This window comes from Helianthus annuus, chromosome 13 (assembly GCF_002127325.2).
Source record: "Helianthus annuus cultivar XRQ/B chromosome 13, HanXRQr2.0-SUNRISE, whole genome shotgun sequence".
NCBI lineage: Eukaryota > Viridiplantae > Streptophyta > Magnoliopsida > Asterales > Asteraceae > Helianthus > Helianthus annuus.
Genome location: NC_035445.2, coordinates 88,643,412 through 88,653,737, shown reverse-complemented (window position 1 = coordinate 88,653,737; position 10,326 = coordinate 88,643,412). Strand labels below are relative to the sequence as shown.

Sequence of the window (10,326 nt, the reverse complement as noted above, 5' to 3'; positions counted from 1 at the left end):
CCTGACAAAGGAAAAGTTTTCCATATCTTACCAACTTTTACTACCTTTCACAATTTCCAAATTGCAAGGAACAATCAACTGTTCGTGGACTTGCATTGTTCATTGGGCCAGTTGTAACACCCCAAATTTTATATGTTATATTATAATGTTTTACGTATGATGTCTTAAATGAAAAATGATATTTATAGACTTTTATTGTTTAAGTATGAACAAAGTTAATGTAGTGAAAGGTAACCTACTTAATAGTTTGATATTAAAGTGACATGTTTTAAAATATGAAGGGCTGAAAGTGTAATATGAAAACTTAGTGTTATAACAAAATAAAAAATGTGAATGTGGGTGAGATGTGGGTGTCGACCAGAGGAAGAAGAAGGGTGAAAAACACCCATGAAAACACAATGAAAATGCCGCCAATTGTAGGATGAAAACTAATTAAAATTCATGCATATCTTTGATTTCATGATCATCTAAGCACAATAAAGCATAGGGTAAGTGGATTTTATGTTTTGATGATCTTGTATGAAATCGGTTTCAAGCAATCCATGAAATTATGTGAAATTAGCATGAGTAAGGGTTATAAACATCACATAAAACATGAATTATGTTTAAATTTGGCTGAATTGATGATTAAAAATGGAAACCCACTTGAAGTAAGGATATTGTGAAGTGTAATGATGAATTTTGTACAATTAGTGTAATGATTATGTATGAAGTCGTTTATAATGAGTATTTGATAGATGAAATTGATTATGAATGAATGTTATATGAAATCAGTTGAATTTGATGATCTTGTGAGGTTATGCATAAGATACTCCTACATTATGCTTTGCTAATGTTATGCACGCCATGTGTTTGATGAAATGCTTGAGTATTGGTTCTTATGTAATGTTGATGATTTCACATGCACATGATTGTAATCGATTAGAATTGGTGAAATGATGAGTTGTTAGCTCACTATGTTAATGTAAATGTGAGATAAAAGCATGAGATTGAAAGAATGTTGAATGTGATATTGTAGGCGTGAAGGAAGAAGGTACAAGTCAATCCGGTTCGCAAGCAACACAAAACAAAGGTAAGCTCTTATGAACTTTGTCTATCCTTAATGTAGATTATGATTGTTAGTCTCAATATATAAATTCTAGTTCGAAAGTGGTAGTGTAAAACATGGTAATTCGATGCGTTGAACATTTAAGGAATGGTTAGAAAAAATGAGAAAGTAAAGGAATGTTATATAGTCGAACCGTATGAACGGGTCACACTAATCGAATGTATGTTGGAATGTTAAGTAGTCGAACCGTATGAACGGATCGTACTAATAGAATGTAAGTTGGAATGCTATGTAGTCGAACCGTATGAACGGGTCGCACTAATAGAATGTATGTTGGAAAGCTATGTAGTCGAACCGTATGAATGGGTCTCACTAATAGAATGTATGTTGGAATGCTATGTAGTCGAACCGTATGAACGGGTCGTATTAATAGAATGTATGTTGGAATGCTATGTAGTCAAACCATATGAACGGGTCGTACTAACAGAATGTATGTTGGAATGTTATGTAGTCGAACCGTATGAACGGGTCGTACTAATAAAATGTATGTTGGAATGTCATGTGGTCGTACTAACGAGATGTATGTTGGAATGTTATGTAGTCGAACCGTATGAACGGGTCGTACTAATAGAATGTATGTTGGAATGTCATGTAGTCGAACCATATGAATGGGTCGTACTAATAGAATGTATGTTGGAATGTTATGTAGTCGAACCATATGAATGGGTCACAGTAATAGAATGTATATTGGAATGCTATGTAGTCGAACCGTATGAACGGGTCGTACTAATAGAATGTATGTTGGAATGCTATGTAGTCGAACCGTATGAACGGGTCGTACGAATAGAATATATGTTGGAATGTTATCTAATCGGAACGTAGGGAATATGCCAAACAACTAGAATAAGATATTAAAGAATGCTTATATAAGTAAATTAATGAGAATGGGTTGGATTATGGAAGTAAAATAACGAATGCGAATTTAATAGTTGGAAGTTAATATGTGATGCATACATGTAGAATTAGTGTTGATTCTTGTTGTTGTGATGTAGGTAAAGCCGTACTCTAAACGGCGCGCTACGCTCGGAACGAACACACTCCATGATGCCCTTTACGCGTTTCCGGTTTATGTTTAGTGTCAATGGGTCAAACTACTTTTGGATTGTAAATGTCGTTTTAAATGTTTATGTCTTTTGTAAGTAAGTTTAAGGTTTATACTTTAAATATGTTAGAATTGGTCAAAATTTATATTAAGTTACGAAAGTTCAAAATTTTAGCGTTTTTACATGATGTTTGACCATTGAGAAATTTTGGGCGTTTCAAGTTGGTATCAGAGCCGAGGTTTGAGAGATTCGAGCACAAGTTAGAGTGCTCGGACTCAAACCGAAAGCTCGTGAGAATGTGTGTTCGCTCCAATACGCAAAGGAGTTAAGTATTTAGTACCTCATTCTTAATCTCGTTTTCAACGGGTAAGGTTACGGGGTTGGATGTGGGGAATTAAAAATATAAAAGTGTTCGAGAAATGATATTTATGGAAGTCTCGGGGCAAATTCAGTCGATATGGGATACGGAAACGGGTCAAATAGGCAAAAAATTAACACAGCAGCGAAACGCGTTTTCGGTAGGGCGTCGCCGACGAAACCCTAGATGCCTTTTGTCCCGACGCCATAAAACTCTGCCGACGCAAAACTTGACCCGACGCCAACTTCCGTAAGGCGTCGCCGACGCCGGGTGGCCGTCGTCGATGCCACCTCAAAAATAAAAATTTTGTTTTTATTTTAAACGAGTTTCGGACTTTCATACCCCCCTAAGACTTACGTAAAGGCCCCGATAAACTTCCAGAAAGTAGCATAAGCTGTGAAAAGGTCGTAAGAACTTAATTATGACACATGGTTACGTTACTAGAAATGTATGGTACGGGAGTATGAGTAAGAAAGATTAGGGATCCTTATTCCCTAGGATTTGAAGGCATGTATGATATGGTTCATCGTGATTAATTAATGATGGTGATGATGAAAAAAAACCCTGGCTAAATAAAAAGGTAAATGTTAGTGGAACGAAAATTTTAAAGGAAGATAATTATATGGAAACGCAACACTTTAAAAAGAATGTAGATAGTTGCGTTGAGACGCAACACATGAAACAAAAAGTAGAATGTTGTGTTGGAATACAAAACTTGAAGTTGTATATAGTAAGGATATGTTGATAGTAAAACGTGGTAGACTCAAAACGGGATATACGAGTAAGTGTAAAACATATGACAAATGTGGTAGCATGTGATGGTGAAAGTAAGTATATCTAGAGAAAGATGTTATGGTAATAAAAGATTCTAATGAAAGAATGATACACTGAATATGTTACGAAACAGACATGTAGTGATCGACTCGTGAGTATCATAATGGATAATGGACTAAGATCTTGATGAATGATTTAAGTACCGACAGGAGTAGAGATTTTTGAAAGAAATGGTAAAATGATAGTAAGTATGTCCGAATTGAAACGAGATGAGGAGATAAACACCTCGATGTGAAGAAAACAAATAAACTTAGCGAAAGGATGCTCACGAGCAGAAACTCATCACAGAGATGCTTAAAAAATGTGAGAAGCTAGTGAGCATTTGTAAGAAGGGAAAAGAGGATGTAACACACTCGGGTAATCCAGAACATTCCATAATAAAAGGGAGAGTATGCATGAACAACTAGAAAGAAAGGTAGAATACAATTGTTAAAAAAAAAGAATCTGAGAAAGAGACATAGAACTTGAATGTTCGTAATAAATGCATGAATTGCAAGAAAGAAATAGATAGAATCTGAATGTTTGAAAGATATGCATGATTTACAAAAATGAAAGATGTTGGCCCAACATGTAAGCATAATTACCTATTGTAGTTATTAGTAAACGATTCAAAAGAAACGGGATGGCTAACAGGTTGAGACCCTAACAAGTGGCTTAATTTTAACAAAGGAAAGATAAAAAAAAATATGCAAGGCATGGCAAGAACAACATTTACATAAGGATGTCTGAAAATTAACAAGGAAATACAAATGTGCAAATTAGTCCATAGTGTGGGGTTGGAAAGGGCAATGACCAAAAGCCATGAGTTTTAATTAACGAAATTGAACATGTAATATGGTTTGGAAGTAAAACATTAAATTTGTCATAGTAATGTAGATAACTAGATATTGCATACGAAAGAAATTTGTGAATGTTTGAAAATACAAGCAATTAATAGGAATGGAGTTACTAAATGTCTGTGGCGTGTGTATACACACACACACATATATATAACGGTATAGTGAAGGAACAAGTATGGTTAGTAACTTAGAAAGCAGAAGTAAATGACTTATTTTGCTCGCAATTGAATTATAAACTTCATATCAATACACGAAATTAGAGCGGTTCTAAATTCTTGTTTATTGCAAAGGATAGTTATTAGATATCTTAAATTGTCGTTGTGGGACGATTGTAAGAGTCGACCCGCATTTCGAGAAAAATGGGTAGTACAAAGGAAAGTAAGGAACTGGTAACAAAGCAGGGTAAATGCTTTGTATGCCAACTTTAAAATAATTAGAAAGAATCGTATGGAAGATTTGAAAGGTGAACGTTGAAGGAAGTTAGAATGAAAACATTAGAATGTATAACTATTAGAAAGGTGAAATGTTACATAAAGAATGTTTGAGTGGAATGTTAAATAAAGAATAATTGAGTGGAATGTGGCATAAAAGATATTTTGCCACAAGTAAGCCTTGCAAAGAATGTAAGACGGGATTACGCTATGGCAAGAAATTTTGGACTAAGTGAGTAAATGAATGGATATTTGAATGAATTCTACCTCTAGTTGGGTTTTCTAACACATGTGAGGATTTATTAGAAGGTAAAGTTCTCGAAAAATGTCACGAGTTATAGTTTGTATATGTAAGGATTCTTGGTTCGTTTTATAGGACAACCCTATGAGATAAAGTGTAAACAAATTATTGAATGAGTGGTTGTACCTAGTTTAATGTAACTCATACGTCGATTGGAATGGCATGTGTAATAAGCTTATAACCTCGTATGTAACGGAACTTTAGTGGGTATATAGGTACAGTTATCCATTGTGGTACAATGTTAGGCATTTGCCTTTGTACTGCAATGCTAGAAGGACTTATGTATGTATCACAGCTATGGAATGTGATAACGTGTGTAGTTGCGTATAACACCTTGGGTGTAATATGAGTTACATAAATATAAGTATTGATACACCGTTATATTGGTTGTGTGATTAAAGCCTTATGTAGGCCCTTATTACCAAGGTATAGACGGTTGAGGGGTTGGACCAAGATAGTATATATGCGAGTTGTATAAAGGTATGCATTGAATTACGGTTAACCATGCAGATATGATAGATTATCAATGAAAGAAATATTGGTCTCGGGTAGAGATCATACGTAGGTATTACAAGAAAAGTGTGAAAAGAATTACCAAGCCAGTGACATAAAAAAATTTGCTTGATATTGGCCCAGAAAAGGGTGGGGTGTATGCAGAAGCTAAATAGTTAGCAACTTTTGAATGGTGTTTGATTTGTGATTTTATATAAATGAATAGGTACGAACAGCCATGAATATTATGATAATTTTTTCCCTAAGTGGATGTTAGAGGTATATGGGTATGCATAGTTTGACACACAAGTTTTAAGAAAATCAGCTTGAACGAATGAACGTTGATCATGGAATAATGTAATAGGATCGTATTGAATCATACAAGATTGAATTACCAAGTGTATTGGACAAGTTGTAAAGTGGTAGTGACCATTTCATCATAATGGGTGATCGGATGAAAACTTGTTGTGAAAGTTTAAGGTATGTACTTACGAAAGGATACGAGTAGACTTGTCAGAATGTATGAAGCAGGTTTCGAGGACGACACCTTATTTAAGAGGGGGAGACTTGTAACACCCCAAATTTTATATGTTATATTATAATGTTTTACGTATGATGTCTTAAATGGAAAATGATAATTATAGACTTTTATTGTTTAAATATAAAGAAAGTTAATGTAGTGAAAGGTAACCTACTTAATAGTTTGATATTAAAGTGAAATGTTTTAAAATATGAAGGGCTGAAAGTGTAATATGAAAACTTAGTGTTATAACAAAATAAAAAATGTGAATGTGGGTGAGATGTGGGTGTCGACCAGAGGAAGAAGAAGGGTGAAAAACACCCATGAAAACACAATGAAAATGCAGCCAATTGAAGGATGAAAACTAATTAAAATTCATGGATGTCTTTGATTTCATGATCATCTAAGCACACTAAAGCATAGGGTAAGTGGATTTTATGTTTTGATGATCTTGTATGAAATGGGTTTCAAGCAATCCATGAAATTATGTGAAATTAGCCTGAGTAAGGGTTATAAACATCACATAAAACATGAATTATGTTTAAATTTGGGTGAATTGATGATTAAAAATGGAAACCCACTTGAAGTAAGGATATTGTGAAGTGTAATGATGAATTTTGTACAATTAGTGTAATGATTATGTATGAAGTCGTTTATAATGAGTATTTGATAGATGAAATTGATTATGAATGAATGTTATATGAAATTAGTTGAATTTGATGATCTTGTGAGGTTATGCATAAGATACTTCTACATTATGCTTTGCTAATGTTATGCACGCCATGCGTTTGATGAAATGCTTGAGTATTGGTTCTTATGTAATGTTGATGATTTCACATGCACATGATTGTAATCGATTTGAATTGGTGAAATGGTGAGTTGTTAGCTCACTATGTTAATGTAAATGTGAGATAAAAGCATGAGATGAAAGAATGTTGAATGTGATATCGTAGGCGTGAAGGAAGAAGGTACAAGTCAATCCGGTTCGCAAGCAACACAAAACAAAGGTAAGTTCTTATGAACTTTGTCTATCCTTAATGTAGATTATGAATGTTAGTCTCAATATAGAAATTCTAGTTCGAAAGTGGTAGTGTAAAACATGGTAATTCGATGCGTTGAACATTTAAGGAATGGTTAGAAAAAATGAGAAAGTAAAGGAATGTTATGTGGTCGAACCATATGAACGGGTCACACTAATAAAATGTGTGTTGGAATGTTATGTAGTCGAACCGTATGAACGGATCGTACTAATAGAATGTAAGTTGGAATGCTATGTAGTCGAACCGTATGAACGGGTCGCACTAATAGAATGTATGTTGGAAAGCTATGTAGTCGAACCGTATGAATGGGTCTCACTAATAGAATGTATGTTGGAATGCTATGTAGTCGAACCATATGAACAGGTCGTACTAATAGAATGTATGTTGGAATGCTATGTAGTCGAACCGTATGAACGGGTCGTACTAAAAATGTATGTTGGAATGTTATGTAGTCGAACCGTATGAACGGGTCGTACTAATAGAATGTATGTTGGAATGTCATGTGGTCGTACTAACGAGATATATGTTGGAATGTTATGTAGTCAAACCGTACGAACGGGTCGTACTAATAGAATGTATGTTGGAATGTCATGTAGTCGAACCATGTGAACGGGTCGTACTTATAGAATGTATGTTGGAATGTTATGTAGTCGAACCGTATGAATGGGTCACACTAATAGAATGTATGTTCGAATGTTATATAGTCGAACCGTATGAACGGGTCGTACTAATAGAATGTATGTTGGAATGCTATGTAGTCGAACCATTTGAACGGGTCATACTAATAGAATGTATGTTGGAATGCTATGTAGTCGAACCGTATGAACGGGTCGTACGAATAGAATATATGTTGGAATGTTATCTAACCGGAACGTAGGGAATACGCCAAACAACTAGAATAAGATATTAAAGAATGCTTATATAAGTAAATTAATGAGAATGGGTTGGATTATGGAAGTAAAATAACGAATGCGAATTTAATAGTTGGAAGTTAATATGTGGTGCATACATGTAGAATTAGTGTTGATTCTTGTTGTTGTGATGTAGGTAAAACCATACTCTAAACATCGCGCTACGCTCGGAACGAACACACTCCATGATGCCCTTTACGCGCTTTCGGTTTATGTTTAGTGTCAATGGGTCAAACTACTTTTGGATTGTAAATGTCGTTTTAAATGTTTATGTCTTTTGTAAGTAAGTTTAAGGTTTATACTTTAAATATGTTAGAATTGCTCAAAATTTATATTAAGTTACGAAAATTCAAAATTTTAGTGTTTTTACATGATGTTTGACCACTGAGAAATTTTGGGCGTTTCACCAGTATTGAAAATTTTACATATAATCTTCGTAGACCATTAAGTCTTCGTAGTGAACAATTATGCTTCTTACAAACTTTGGGCCATTATTAAAATTAATCTTCTACAAACTTTGGGCCATCATTAAAACAATCTTCGTGGACCTTAATATCTAATCTTCGTGGGCTTATTATTCATGGTGAACAATTGGGCTCCAACCATTCTTTGTTGTAAACAGTAAACAGTTAGGCCATCTATTGTTTGTAAGTTGGGTTGGTGTATCACAATGAAGGTGTTAATTGGTTTTTAAGTTGGTATTTTCTACACATCATGACTTCAGATTGTTGGGTTGGAAACCTGACCCTAATGCTGATATGTATACGGGTAAAGGTTTAGTACCTTCATGGCACAGTGTCCCACAACCTCGTCATCAGCACAAACGACTTCTATTACGGCAAATCAGTGGGCATTTGTTACTAACCAAAACCAAAGTATACAAAGTCTTCTTTTGAGTGAAAATGAAACCAGTAGTAATAACCGTCCACCGAAACTGATGCATATGAACGAGTATCCCAGTTGGGAAGAAAGATTTCATACGTATGTTCTTGGGCAAAACACGGAATTGTGGTTATCTTTTACCACGGAATTCGATCAAGCACTTGAAGAAGTCAGTTCAAATGCCGCAACGTTTGGAGATCATCCTGCTGATGATAAAAAGGCATATGATTTAGAAAGAAAGCATATTCAATTCTAACCCAAGCCTTAAACAAAGATATTTATCATCAGTTCGTGAGATTTAAAACGACAAAAAGTCTATGGGATGCATTAAAGGCGAGAGGTCAAGGAAATGCGTCGTCACGCAAGCTGAGACATGATCTACTCAAAAAGGAATTCGACGGATTCATGTGTATGGAAAGGGAGTCGCAGGGAAATCTTACAAGTCGATATTATCATCTGTTGAGTGAAATGGGTAATTTTGGGGTAGTGGTAAGTCCGGAAGAGGTTGTCACAAAGTTTGCCGATGCATTGCCAGTTCAATGGAATGGTTTCTTGGAAATTCTAAAGTATAATGGCACGCTAGCTACAGCCAACGTCCATGATTTCATTCAACTCTTGGAGAACAAGAATCAAGAGGAAATCAGGAAGGCAAAAAGAGTGTCGATACCATAAAATCCTAATATGTACTATGTAAATTGTGAAGGTACCAGCACGGTTGCGAGACCTGCTCAACATGCTCTGCTTCAAACGGCTTTCGTCTCGAGCACCGATATGAATGGAACACCAAAACCAGCTGCCCCAAAGCAAAGCTATCAGTCTACTGGAGTACCATCATTTCTTGATCCAAACTACAAAGGTCAACAACAAGCCTGTTATGGAAACACTTCATCAACAGTCAACGCTGGTCAGCCAACTAATCCAACCACAGTTCGGCTAGACACTTCAAGTTTCTCGAAAGTGAGTGTTGAGGTGGCAAAGGAACATATGGAGCTTCTAAACACTTTGGTGAGCGCATACTGTGGGTTGGTAGCAGGGCAAATTGGGAACATCAATTTGACTTGGGAAGATTATCAGCAGCTAGATAAGGATGAAATGGATTTGATGGATATCAAGTGGGCATTTGCTAGTGCTGTGAGGCGAGCAAAAGATTTCATGGAAAGAACTGGTAGAACCAGCTTGGAAAGCAAGAAAGATACCAAGTATGGGTTCGATAAACAGGCAGTCAAATGTTTCAATTGTGGTGAACGAGGCCATTTCAAATGGGAATGCACGAAGCCAGCTCAACATGGGAACCAGAGTCCGTTCAGGAATCAAGGCAACCAACCGAACCAGAATCAAAACAGGAATAATGAACGCGCCTTGATGCCTGCTGTTTTGGTCAAAAATTACCTAAGCAATTTAGTGATCAAATTAGTTATGTGAGGTAGTGTGCTAAAATTATATGTGAAAAATGTATTGGCCAAATTAGATATGAAAACAGTTTCAGGATACAGCCCGGGATATAGAGCTGTATCAATGATCAAATAATGAGCAAAAAAGTTAAGGTTGACACGTGATGTACGAGGAA

General features: G+C 35.5%; 2 long non-coding RNA genes across 2 annotated transcripts; both read left to right on the top strand.

Moving 5' to 3' along the window:
• The first annotated feature begins 370 nt into the window (after positions 1-370).
• Positions 371-2,319, top strand: LOC110902952. The gene is made up of 3 exons (XR_002571547.1): positions 371-488; positions 1,019-1,072; positions 2,101-2,319. It is a non-coding gene; the product is annotated as an uncharacterized LOC110902952 (long non-coding RNA).
• A 3,921-nt stretch (positions 2,320-6,240) lies between these two features.
• Positions 6,241-8,187, top strand: LOC110902953. The gene is made up of 3 exons (XR_002571548.2): positions 6,241-6,350; positions 6,880-6,933; positions 8,014-8,187. It is a non-coding gene; the product is annotated as an uncharacterized LOC110902953 (long non-coding RNA).
• The last annotated feature ends 2,139 nt before the right edge of the window (positions 8,188-10,326 follow it).